Source organism: Pristis pectinata, chromosome 1 (assembly GCF_009764475.1).
Source record: "Pristis pectinata isolate sPriPec2 chromosome 1, sPriPec2.1.pri, whole genome shotgun sequence".
NCBI lineage: Eukaryota > Metazoa > Chordata > Chondrichthyes > Rhinopristiformes > Pristidae > Pristis > Pristis pectinata.
The window spans coordinates 3,692,689-3,706,670 of NC_067405.1; the positions used below are offsets into that span (position 1 = coordinate 3,692,689).

General features: G+C 45.6%; 1 protein-coding gene across 6 annotated transcripts in view; it reads left to right on the plus strand.

Moving 5' to 3' along the window:
- Positions 1-13,982, plus strand: part of LOC127569540 (villin-1-like) — a 473,442-nt gene that overhangs the window by 383,841 nt on the left and 75,619 nt on the right. Inside the window, exon 1 of one of the 6 annotated variants that reach the window (XM_052014283.1) lies at positions 4,761-4,801. The exons of the other annotated variants lie outside the window; for them this stretch is intronic. The gene's annotated coding sequence lies outside the window, so the exon portion shown is untranslated. Of the gene's footprint in view, positions 1-4,760; positions 4,802-13,982 lie in introns of those variants that run through there. 6 annotated transcript variants of the gene reach the window in all.

Consider the following 13,982-nt stretch of genomic DNA (forward strand, 5'->3'; position numbering starts at 1 on the left):
AGAAGCTGTCCTTGAGCCTGGTGGTATGTGCCATCCTCTGAGATGCTGACACCCAGGAACTTGAAGTTGCTCCCCCTTTCCACCACTGGCCCCTCAATGAGGACTGGTGTGTGTTCTCCCGACTTTCCCTTCCTGAAGTCCACAATCAATTCCTTGGTCTTGCTGATGTTGAGTACGAGGCTGTTGTTGCAACATCACTCAACCAGCTGATCTATCTCACTCCTGTACGCCTCCTCATTGCCATCCATGCCAACAACAGTGGTGTCATATGCACAGGTACGGTGAGGTATGGTATAGAAAAACTTGTTTGCAGCAGCATCACAGGCACATTTTTCATTGTACCTGTATCTACCGTACTGGTGCATATGACAATAATCTCATACTCAGAGTGAAGTATAGCAGACAGGAGGTCTTTCACTGGAATCCACAGTGTCTGACCTGAGACCTTGGATGGAAGGTATCCTCCACTAACTGCTGTCACAAACCAGCAACAAAAGAAACACACTGAGCATGATTCAGTGTTAAAAACTATTTTATTAATCACTACTTATGATAATACGTAAAATAAAAGTAAAGATGTTAGTATGTTGGAATTCAAAAATGTTAAACCTCGAACGTTAACCCCAAAACTAAACTCTTCGTGTGTGTGTGTGTGACAAAGTCCAAAACTCCCAGTTCCGGAATGGTTCTTAAAGTTCAGTTCCGCAAGCCATAAGGTGAAACATGAGCAAGGGCTTCTTCAACAACCACCGTTGTCTGAAGATAAGATGTAGATGTAGAAAAACATAGAGAGAGTACATACGAAATCCAAATGTTCCACGATGGAACCCCAGCGACACTTCAGTGTTTACTCGGTAGTGACTTCCTCACCCCGAAAAGCATCCGAACCGTGGTCGTCCACACACAAATACCTGTTTCCCTCTACAGGTCAGCAACAAAGTGAACTCCACCGGATTACTTCCAACTTCCATACATGGATTTCAGTGGCAAACACAGTTATTGTTTCTCATCCATCGATAGAGAAAACAAGCAGGCTGGTGTCTCTCTCCCTTCTCTCTCTCTCTCCTTCTTCTTCTTCTTACTTCTTCAACAACGTCATTACGTCCTTTATCTTCTATTGACGTAAGCACGCCCCACACACACATACACACACACTCTCTATCTTAAAGGGACTTTCACTGAGTCCGTAACACTGCATTGTTAGGATATGCACATCGCTGGCAAAGCTGCCATTTGTTTGTCCATCCCTAACAGCACAGTACAGTGGTGCAGCCACTAACGAGCTGTGTCACAGCTCCCAAGTGGCCCGAGTTCGATCCTGACCTCTGGCACTGTTTGTGTGGAGTTTGTACATTCTCCCTGTGACCGTGTGGGTTTCCTCCCATGTCCCAGAGACGTGCGGGTTGGTAGGTTAATTGGCTGCTATAAATTAAGGGAGAATCAGGAGGGTGAAAGTGGGTATGTGATAGAACAAAGTTTACAGGGAAGTAAGTGAGGGAATGGGATTGCTCTGGGAGCTAGTATAGATGATGAATTGAATGGCCTTCTGTATCAAAATATGAGAAACTGACCTGAGAAATGTGGTAGTGAGCTGCCTTCTGGAACCACTGAAGTCCTTCTGGGGGAGCTGTTCCCATAGTGCTCTTGGGGAGGAAGTTCCAGAACTTAGACCCAGCAACGATGAAGGAACGGTGATGTATTTTAAGTCAGGATAGGGTGTGACTTGGAGAAGTTGGGAGGTGATTCTCTCATGTACCTTCTGCCCCAGTCCTTCCAGGTAATGATGATCACAGTTTGGAAGAAGCTATTGAAGAAATAGAAGGCTTAACATATTTGTACAATTATTTCATGTACGTGGAGTCCAACAGAAATCACTGACTCCCGACTGGTGTGGCTATTCTGACATCATTTTAGTTCAAGTCTGAGTTCAAGTTTATTGTCAAAGGCATACACACACAGGCTATAAATGCCATGTGGTGGGAAGGGTGAGCAGCTTCAAGTTCCTGGGCATCAACATCTCAGAGGATCTATCCTGGGCCCAGCACATTGATGCAATCACAAAGAAGGCATGCCAGCAGCTCTACTTCATTAGGAGTTTGAGGAGATTTGGTACATCACCAAAGACTCTTTAAAATTTCTATAGATGTACGGTGGAGAGCATTCTGACTGGTTGCATCACTGTCTGGTACAGAGGCTCCAATGTGCAGGATCAAAAGAGGCTGCAGAGGGTTGTAGACTCAGCCAGCTCCATCATGGGCACAACCCACCCCACCATCTAGGATCTTCAAGAGGCGGTGTCTCAAGAAGGCGGCATCCATCACTAAGGACCCTCACCATCCAGGACATGCCCTCTTCTCGTTACTACCATTGGGGTGGAGGTACAGGAGCCTGAAGACCCACACTCAATGATTCAGGAACAGCTTCTTCCCCTCTGCCATCAGATTTCTGAATGGTCCATGAACCCATGAACACTACCTCGTTATTCCTTTTTTTGTGCACTATTTATTTTTGTAATTTATAGTAAGTTTATGTCTTTGCACTTTACTATTGCTGCAAAACAACAAATTTCACATCATATGTCAGTGATAATTAAACTGATACTGATTCTGATCCACGAAAATTAAGCAGAACAGTTTAGAACAAAATGACAAACATCAGTTAAAATTAACTTAAATTAACATAAATTATACATAACTTACACAACATAATAAACATAATGACATGTAGTAATCTGGGAAAACACCTCATGAGTAAACAGATCATGTGCTTATCTACGTATTGGCATGGTAACCCTAGTAGAAATCTCCCTCAGTGACTAACAGACCGCAATCAGTGAGGTTCTAACCAACAGACCACAATCAGTGAGGATAGGCAGAAATACTTCCGGCACGATTATTCTCAGCACTGGTGCCCCACAAGGCTGTGTCCTCAGCCCTCTACTCTACTCCCTCTACATTCATGACTGTGTGGCCAGATTCTGCTCTAACTCCATCTACAAGTTTGCAGATGATACCACCGTTGTAGGCTGTATCTCAAACAGCGATGAGTCGGAGTACAGGAAGGAGATAGAGAGCTTAGTGACATGGTGTCATGACAACAACCTTGCCCTCAATGTCAACAAAACAAAAGAGCTGGTCATTGACTTCAGGAAAGGGGGAGGTGTACATGCACCTGTCTATATCAATGGTGCTGAGGTCGAGAGGATTGAGAGCTTCAACTTCCTGGGAGTGAACATCACCAACAGCCTGTCCTGGTCAAGTCATGTAGATGCCACGGCCAAGAAAGTTCTCCAGTGCCTCTACTTCTTCATGAGGCTAAAGAAATTCGGTTTGTCCCCTTTGGCTCTCACCAACTTTTATCGATGCACCACAGAAAGCATCCTATCTGGATGCATCACGGCTTGGTACGGCAACTGCTCTGTCCAGGACCGGAAGAAGCTGCAGAGAGTTGTGGACACAGCCCAGCGCATCACGGACACCATCCTCCCCTCCTTGGACTCTGCCTTTACCTCTCGTTGTCTTGGTGAAGCAGCCAGCATAATCAAAGACCCCACCCACCCGGGACATTCTCTCTTCTCTCCTCTTCCATCATGTAGAAGATCCAGCAGCCTGAGGGCACGTACCACCAGACTTAAGGACAGCTTCTATCCCACTGTGACAAGACTATTGAACGATCTCCTTATACGATGAGATGGACTCTGACCTCATGATCTACCTTGTTGTGACCTTGCACCTTATTGCACTGCACTTTCTCTGTAGCTGTGACACTTTACTCTGTACTGTTATTGTTTTTACCTGTAGTACATCAATGCACTCTGTACTAACCCAATGTAACTGCACTGTGTAATGAATTGACCTGTATGATCGGTTTGTAAGACAAGTTTTTCACTGTACCTCGGTACAAGTGACAATAATAAACCAATACCGATATTGGTAATGGTATTGATTTAATGTTTCTTAAATGTTGCTGTAATATCTGCCTCCACCACCTCTCCTGGCTGTTCCTTACAGGCACCCACCACTCCCTGTGTAAAAAACTTGCTCACAAATCTCACTTAAACTTTCCCCCCTCACCTTAAACCTATGCCTCCGAGTATTTGACATTGCCACCCCGGGAAAAAGATTTTGATTATCTACTCTACCTGTGCCCTTCATAATTTAAGAAGTATTTAACTGGTACATGAACAGGCAGTGGATGGAGGGATATGGATCATGTGCAAGCAGGTAGGGTTTGTTTAAATTGACATCATGGTCAGCACAGACACGGTGAGCTGAAAAGCCTTTTCCAGTGCTGTACTGTTCTATGTTCTATGTTTTGAGGTGGGACTTGGACTTGGTTTTCTGGATTTTGAATCCAATAACTTATTCTGCTCTCATCGTCCTGAACTTCCATCCTCGATTTAGCTGTTGGTCAACAATCCTCTGCATCAGAGTTGAGTGTGTGGCTGGTAAAGTATCTACATAACATTTTACTAGCTTAAATGGACCATGGAAATACAAGTACTATCAGTCCAACTTCTGTTGGCTTGATTCTTGGATTGGATTGGGTTATTATAGTGAAAAACTATGTTTGCGCGCCATCCAGACAGATCACGCCATACAAAAGCACATCGAGGTAGTAAAAAGAAAACAGAATGCAGAATAGAGTGTTACAGTTACAGAGGAAGTGCATTCAGGCAGACAATAAGGTGCAAGGGCCACGACGAGGTAGATTGTGAGGTCAGGAGTCCATCTTGATCGTACAAGCAGTCTGTTACAATAGTCTTATAACAGCGGGATAGAAGCTGTCCTTGAGCCTGGTGGTACGTGCTTTCAGGTTTTTGTATCTTCTGCCCAATGGGAGGGGGGAGAAGAGAAACTGACTGGCGTGGGAGGGGTCCTTGATTATGTTGGCTGCTTTCCCAAGGCAGCGAGAAGTGTAGACAGAGTCCATGGAGGGGAGGCTGGTTTGTGTGATGGCCTGGGTTAAGGGTTAATCAAGGGGTTAATTTCTTTTGCAGGTCACGGAATCAGTGCTGGTGGATACTAACTTGTTAGGTGCCCTGCAGACATAAAAAAAGACAAGGAGCCCGTTCACTGCTTCCTCGCTGTCTGCTGGGCCTGGGGAGAGTTCCGCTTTATGGGCCTGAGAATCTCCCCCTCTGTGGGCCTCCAGAGGAATGTGATCCCAGAACCCGCTGCACATTGGACATTGCAGCTCGTTCCCGCCTCCATCTCATGTGACCCTCGCGCCCTCTACCTCCAGCTTTTGAATCGGGCTGACTTTTATTGTGGGGCTTCTCTGCCTAGTTTAGGATTCACCATCAGGCAAGGAGAAGTCATTAAAAGCACCCAGAGTTTGGCAGTGTTCTTTGGAACATATCCCCGCCTGTGGCTGCCCACAGCATCTGGGGCATGAGTCACAAATGTGTGGCAAAGCTGCAGTCTGTAGTTTCACTTGTGTTACTCCAGACCTGCCACCCCCTGTGCCTGGAATAGGACCTGTCTCGGTTAATGAACAGCGACACAATGAAAGTCTGCAAGTTAACACTTAGGAGTCCAGAACAGATACACTAGCAAGGCAGTGACAAAGAATATAAGATATAGGAGCAGGAGGAGGCCATCTGGCCCGTCGAGCCTGCTCCGCATTCAGTAAGATCATGGCTGATCTGGCCATGGCCAGATCCACCTTCCTGCCTTTTCCCCATAACCCTTAATTTCCCTACTATGCAAAAATCTATCTGACTGTGTCTTAAATATATTTAATGAGGTCCCCTCTACTGCTTCCCTGGGCAGAGAATTCCACAGATGCACTACTCTCTGGGAAAAGCGGTTCTTCCTGATCTGCATCCTAAATCTATTCCCCAGAATCTTGAGGCTACGACCCCCAGTTCTAGTCTCACCTACCAGTGGAAACAACCTTCCTGCCTCTGTCTTATCTATCCCTTTCATAATTTTATATGTTTCTATAAGATCCCCTCCTATTCTTCCGAATTCCAGTGAGTATAGTCCCAGGTGACTCAATCTCTCCTCAATGGCTAACCCCCTCATCTCCGGAATCAACCTGGTGAACCTCCTCTGCACCGCCCCCAAAGCCAGTATATCTTTCCTCAAGTAAGGAGACCAGAACTGCACGCAGTGCTCCAGGTGCAGCCTCGCCAGTACCCTGTACAGTTGCAGCATAACCTTCCTGCTCTTAAATTCAATCCCTCCAGCAATGAAGGCCAACATTCGATTTACCTTCTTGATAGTCTGTTGTACCTGCAAACCAACCTTCTGCGATTCATGCACAAGCATTCCCAAGTCCCTCTGCACAACAGCATGCTGCAATCTTTCACCATTTAAATAATAATCTGACCTTCTATTTTTCCTTCCAAAGTGGATGACCTTGCATTTACCAACATTGTACTCCATCTACCCACTCACTTAACCTGTCTATATCTCTCTGCAGACTCTCTGCATCCTCTGCACAATTTGCTTTTCCACTCAATTTAGTGTCATCAGCAAACTTAGATACGCTACACTCGGTCCCCTCTTCCAAACCGTGAACAGTTGCAGGCCCAGCACAGACCCCTGTGGCACCCCGCTCACCACCGATTGCCAACCAGAGAAACACCCATTTATCCCAACTCTCTGCCTTCTATTGTTAACCAGTTCTCTATCCATGCCAATACATTGCCCCCAAATCCGTGCATCCTTATCTTATGAATGTCTTTTGTGCTGCACCTAATCGAATGCCTTCTGGAAATCCAAATATACAACATCCACCTGTTCCCCTCTATCCACTGCGCTCATTATATCCTCAAAGATCTCCAGTAAGTTTGTCAAACAGGACCTGCCCTTCCTGAATCCATGCTGTGTCTGCCTGATGGAACCACTTCTATCCAGATGTCTCGCTATTTCTTCCTGAATGATAGCTTCAAGCATTTTCCTGACTACAGACGTTAAGCTAACTGGCCTATAGTTACCTGCCTTTTGCCTACGTCCTTTTTTAAACAGTGGCGTGACATTCGCTGTCTTCCAATCTGCTGGGACCTGCCCGAAGTCCAGAGAATTTTGGTAAATTATCACAAGTGCATCTACTATAACCTCTGCCATTTCTTTCAGTACCCTGGGATGCATCCCATCAGGACCAGGGGACTTGTCTACCTTTAAGCCCACTAGTTTGCACATCACTACCTCTTCAGTGACAGCGATTGTATCGAGTTCCTCACCTCCCATCGCATCCAGAACCTCTCTCTTTGGCATGTTAGACGTGTCCTCCACCGTGAAGTCAACACAAAATAGTTGTTCAAGGCCTCGGCCATTTCCACATTACCCAATATTAATTCCTCCTTCTCATCTTCCAAGGGACTTACGTTCACTTTAGCCGCCCTTTTCCGCTTTATGTAATTATAAAACTTTTACAGTACTATCTGTTTTTATATTTTGTGCTAGTTTACTTTCATAGTCCACCTTCCCTTTCCTTAATGTTTGCTTAGTGGTTCTTTGTTGCTTTTTAAAGTTTTCCCAATCTTCCACTGCTCTTATGTGCCCTGATGGTGGGGATCTTTGATGATGGATGTTGCCTTCTTGAGGCAGCGCCTCCTGTAGATACAACGAATACAACAGATCAGTGTAAATGGTGGTTGGCAGTTGGCACAGACTTGGTGCGCCAAAGGGTCTGTTTCCATGCCCTTTGTATGACTGTATGAAAACAGTTGCCTCTAATTCATTTTTCATGAGCTGGGTGTCACTGATAAGCCCAGTGTTTATCGACCATCCCTAATTCCCTTGACAACTCAGTGTCAACAGACAGACTGGGTAAGGACAACAGATTTCCTTCCCTGAAGGATTCTCTTGAACCAGCTGTTTGCTACAACATCAGCTTCACAATCATTTTTATTAAGACTAGCTGTCTTTTTAAGTTCCAGATTATGAACTGAACTGCCGTGGTTGGATTTGAACACAGTTCTCTGGATTGTTTATCCAGGCCTCTGGATTACAACTCCAAGAACCACTTACCACCAACTCAACCACAAATTGACTGAATGATGTAGTAAGCTTTCGGAGTTGAATGGCCTTCTGTTGCTGATATTAATAAGTGATGCCTTGAAGCTCTTCCTGCAGCAAGCAGTATAAGCATCTAAAATTAGTTTGTGGACTTTTGCCAGCTAATTGTTCTGATAAGCATTGGGCAGGTTCATGTCCTGCTGATACACACAGTTCTGCTGGGATCAGGATAATGAAAAAAACAGACAGCTGATTGGAAAATCTTTGTTACAAGTCTCCAGGAGCCCCTGAGAATTAAAACTGAATCTTCAGGCCAGGGGCAAAAAAAATCTTACAGATAAACAGGAAAAGTGTCAGCTACCCATTTACACTGATCTGGTTGCCCACATTATAGGAAGGAGACTGCGGAGACGGTGCAGAAGAGGTTCACCAGGATGCTGCCTGGATTAGAGGGTATGATCTATAAGGAGAGGTTAGACAAACTTGGGCTGTTCTCCCCAGAGCGTCGGAGGCTGAGGGGAGACCTGATGGAGGTTTTTAAAATTATGAGCGGCATAGATACTGCAGGGTAGACAGTCAGAATCTGTTCCCCAGGGTAGAAATGTCAAACACCAGAGGACAGGCTTTCAAGGTTAGAGGGGGGAAGTTCAAAGGCAACGTCAGGGGCAAGTTTTTTTATGCAGAGAGTGGTCGGTGCCTGGAATGGGTCACCAGGGGTAGTAGTGGAGGCAGGCGGTTTGGTGGAGTTTAAGAGGCTTTTTGATAGACACAGGAATATGAAGGGAATGATACACAGGAGGAGGACATTTAGTATAAACTGGCATCAAGATCGGCACAACATGGTGGGCCGAATGGCCTGTCCAGTGCTGTACTGTTCTCTGTTCTGTGTAAGTTTTTAAAGAAATATGTACTAACCATTATTTTGAGTCAAAAATATCTAATTGTGAAATGGGAAATTATTCATATTCACAAAGCCGTGGGGGTGGGGGAGGTGGGGAGAGAGAGAGACAGAGAGAGAGAGAGAGAGAGAGAGAGAGAGAGAGAGAGAGAGTCACCACAATCTAGGGAGGATGTGATGTCACTGGAGAGGGTACAGAGGAGGTTGCCTGGGATGGAATCAGTTATGAGGAGAGATTGGCGAGGCTGGGGTTGGTTTTCTTGGAGCTGGGGAAGCTGAGGGAGGTCCTGATTGAGTTGTACAAAATTATGAGGGGCACAGATAGGGAAGACAGTCGGAAAATTTTTGCTGTTACCTTCCCCCAAAAAACCCGGAAATCATGTTGAAACTGTATGGAACTTTGGTTGGGTCGCACTTGGAGTACGGTGTGCAGTTCTGGTCGCCCCGTTACGGAAAGGGTGTGGAAAGGGTACAGAAGAGAGTCTTATCTATAAGGAGAGATTGGACAAACTTGAATTTTTTTTCTCTGGAGTGTCAGAGATTGAGGGGAGACCTGTTAGAGGTTTATAAAATTATGAGACCTATAAAATTTTATAAAATTATGAGATAGTCAAAGTCTTTTTTCCAACGCTGGAAATTTCAAATACGAGAGGCCATAACTTTAACATGAGAGGGAGAAAGTTTGAAGGAGAATTACGAGGCAAGCTTTTCACAAAGAAGGTGGTAGGTGCCTGGAATGGGCTGCCAGGGAAAGTATTGGTATTGGTATTGGTTTATTATTGTCACTTGTACCGAGGTACAGTGAAAAACTTGTCTTGCACACCGATCGTACAGGTCAATTCATTACACAGTGCAGTTACATTGGGTTAGTACAGAGTGCATTGAGGCAGTACAGGTAAAAACAATAACAGTACAGAGTAAAGTGTTACAGCTACAGAGAAAGTGCAGTGCAATAAGGTGCAAGGTCACAACAAGGTAGGTCATGAGGTTATAGTCCATCTCATTGTATAAGGGAACTGTTCAATAGTCTTATCACAGTGGGGTAGAAGCTGTCCTTGTTTGGTGGTACGTGCCCTCAGGCTCCTGTATCTTCTACCCGATGGAAGAGGAGAGAAGAGAGAATGTCCCGGGTGGGTGGGGTCTTTGATTATGCTGGCTGCTACACCAAGACAGCGAGAGGTAAAGACAGAGTCCAAGGAGGGGAGGCTGGTGTCCGTGATGTGCTGGGCTGTGTCCACAACTCTCTGCAGTTTCTTGTGGTCCTGGGCAGAACAGTTGCCGTACCAAGCCGTGATACAGAAGCAGTTATTATAGTGGCATTTAAGAGGCATTTAGACAGGCATGTGGACAGACAGGGAGTGGAGGGATATGGACTATGTGCAGACCCTTTTACATGGGGATGGTACCGGAGGATTAGAGGGTGGCGAATGTTGTCCCCTTATTCAAAAAAGGTAATAGGGATAGTCCAGGGAATTACAGACTAGTGAGCCTTATGTCTGTGGTGGGCAAGCTGTTGGAAAGGATTCTAAGAGATAGGACCTATGAGCATTTGGAGAAACATGACTGATTAGAGACAGCCAGCATGTCTTTGTGAAGGGAAGATCTTGCCTCACAAGCCTGATAGGGTTCTTTGAGGAGGTGATCAGGAAGATTGATGAGGGTAGTGCAGTGGATGTGGTCTACGTGGATTTTACTAAGGCATTTGACAAGGTTCCGCATGGTAGGCTTCTTCAGAAGGACAGAGGCCAAGGGATCAAGGGAGGCTTGGCTGTGTGGATTCAGAATTGGCTTGCCTGTAGAAAGCAGAGGGTTGTGGTGGAGGGAGTGCATTCAGATTGGAGGGCTGTGACTAGTGGTCTCCCACAGGGATCGGTCCTGGGACCTCTACTTTTTGTGATATTTATTAATGACTTAGATGGGGGGTGGAAGGGTGGGTTAGCAAGTTTGCAGATGACACAAAGATCAGTGGTGTTGTGGATAGTGTGGAGGGCTGTCGAAGCTTACAGAAGGATATTGATAGGATACAGAGCTGGGCTGACAAGTGGCAGATGGAGTTCAATCCGGAGAAGTGTGAGGTGGTACACTTTGGAAGGACAAACTCCAAGGCGGAGTACAAGGTAAATGGCAGGATTCTGGGCAGTGCAGAGGAGCAGAGAGACCTGGGGGCTTCATATCCACAGATCACTGAAAGTTGCCTCGCAGGTGGATAGGGTAGTTAAGAAAGCTTATGGGATGTTAGCTTTCATAAATTATGGGTTCGAGTTTAAGAGCCGTGAGGTAATGATGCAGCTCTACAAAACCCTGGTTAGACCGCACTTGGAGTACTGTGTTCAGTTCTGGTCTCCTCATTATAGGAAGGATGTGGAGGCGTTGGAGAGGGTGCAGAGGAGATTTACCAGGATGCTTCCTGGATTAGAGAGTATGGATTATGAGGAGAGACTAAAGGAGCTAGGGCTGTTCTCATTGGAGAGGAGGAGGATGAGGGGAGACATGATAGAGGTGTACAAAACATTGAGAGGAATAGATAGAATGGACAGCCAACACCTCTTTCCCAGGGCACCAATACTCAATACAAGAGGACATGGCTTTAAGGTAATGGGTGGGAAGTTCAAGGGAGATGTAAGAGGGACATTTTTCACCCAGAGAGCGGTTGGGGCATGGAATGCGCTGCCTAGGGTGGCGGTGGAGGCTGATATGTTGGTCAAGTTCAAGAGATTGTTAGATAAGCATATGGAGGAATTTAAACAGCAGATCTGAACCATAGAACCATAGAACAATACAGCACAATACAGGCCCTTCGGCCCACCATGTCGTGCCGACCTTCAAACCACACCTAAGACTATCTCACCCCTTCCTCCCACATATCCCTCTATCTTATAGCCGTATCTTCTGAGACCTCTACTTTTTGTGATATTTATTAATATTAATATTTATTTATTAATATCACAAAAAGCTGTTTAAATTGGCATCATGGTGGGCCTGTTCCTGTGCTGTACTGTTCTATGACCTATATTCTAAATCTAGAGTCAATCGGCATGGGGCCAACTGGGTGTACTAACTCCACCTCAGCGGCACCTGATGGTCCCAGGTTAGACTCTTCAGCCACCTCAGAACCTAGCAAACTGAAATGAAGCAAGTCATCTTTGTCCCTGAGGAACCGCCTGAGATAAAGGGACTGTATTTTGCTTGGGTTGGGAAGTTCATGGCTCTGCTAACTGCAGTATCACAACTGAAAGAAAAAGTAATATGAAGGAGGATATACATCAATTACCGAGGGATCTTATCGACCAGGCAGAACAAACTATCTAGTTTGCGGTATTTACGAGGATGTTGCCAGGATTCGAGGGCCTGAGTTATAGGGAGAGGTTGGGCAGCTTAGGACTTTATTCCTCGGAGACCTTATAGAGGTGTATAAAATCATGAGGGGCATAGATAGGGTGAACGCACACAGTCTTTTTCCCAGGGAATGGGAATCAAAGACTGGAGGGCACAGGTTTAAGGTGAGAGGGGAAAGATTTAAAAGGGACCTGAGGGGCAACTTTTTCACGCAGAGGGCGGTGGGTGTATGGAACGAGCTGCCAGAGGAAGTGGTTGAGGCAGGTACAATAACAATGTTTAAAAGACACCTGGACAGGTACACAGGCAGGAAAGGTTTAGAGGGATATGGGCCAAATGCTGGCAAACGGGACTTGGTCGGCATGGGCAAGTTGGGCCGAAGGGCCAGTTTCCATGCTGTATAACTCTATGAGTTTGTAAATTACGTTTGAGACAAGCCTCCAGGTTATAAATCAGTTAATTATAGCAACTTTATGATTATAGGATCTCAAGGTAAAAGTGATGAAGTTTGTATGAGTCACAGAGCTGTAAAGCGCAGAAAGAGGCCCTTCGGCCCACATACCGACCATTTTGCTCATCAAAATTCAGCCAGAAACTAGAGAATCTGATCAGCCTACTCCTACTAATTCATAGTTTTGTTTTTAATTTTAAGTGAAATTAAATTTTGCAGGCGAGCATTTATTTGCCCTTAAAGTGAATGGTTTGCAAGTCCGTGTTGGTGGGTCTGAAGGCACATCTCCTTTGAACTTACCCCCTCTCACCTTAAATGCAGGCTCTCTAGTGTTAGACATTTCAACCCTGGGAAAAAAGATACCGACTCTCTACTCTACCTATGCCTCTCATAATTTTAAAAACCTCTATCAGATCTCCCCTCAGTCTCCGTCGCTCCAGAGAAAAGAACTCCAGTTTGTCCACGATCTCCTTATAGCTTATACCCTCAAATCCAGGCAGCATCCTGGTGAACCTCTTCTGCACCCTCTCCAAAGCCTCAACATCCTTCCTATAATGGGGCGACCAGAAGTGAATGCATTACTCCAGATGTGGCCTTACCACAGAGTTTTATAAAGCTGCAACATAACTTCGTGACTCTTGAGCTCAGTACCTTGACTAATAAAGGCAAGCATGCTGAACACCTTCTTTACTACCCTATCAACCATCAGTGATGTCCCTGTCACAAGCAGGGCCAATGAAGGCTGAGGGGAAGTGGTTGCCTTCGTGGACCCTAAAGTTATGGCAAGTGGATACTCTGTCATTGCTATTTTAAACAGGTTGGGACTTTTACTCATTGGAGCATAGGAGAATTGAGGGGTGACCTTATGGAGGTGTATAAAATCACAAGGGGTATAAATAGGGTAAATGCACACAATCTGTTTCCTAGGGTTGGGGTACCAAGAACTAGAGGGCACAGGTTTAAGGTGAGAGGGGAGAGAGTGAATAGGAACCTGAGGGGCAACTTTTTCACCCAGAGGGTGGTCCGTACATGGAACGAGCTGCCAGAGGAAGTGGTTGAAGCAAGTACAATAACAACATTTAAAAGACATTTGGACAGATACGGATAGGAAAGGTTTAGAGGAATATGGGCCAAATATGGGCAAATGGGAGTAGCTTAGATGGGCATCTTGGTCGGCAAGGGCCAGTTGGGCCAAAGGGCCTGTTTCCTTGCTCTATGACTGCCATGCCATAGTTACATTCCATTGACTGTGCTGGGCAGGTAATCACCAGACTCCTGAACCGGACACTATATTCCAAGCTTGGTCAGGGGAAGAGGTTACCGGGTG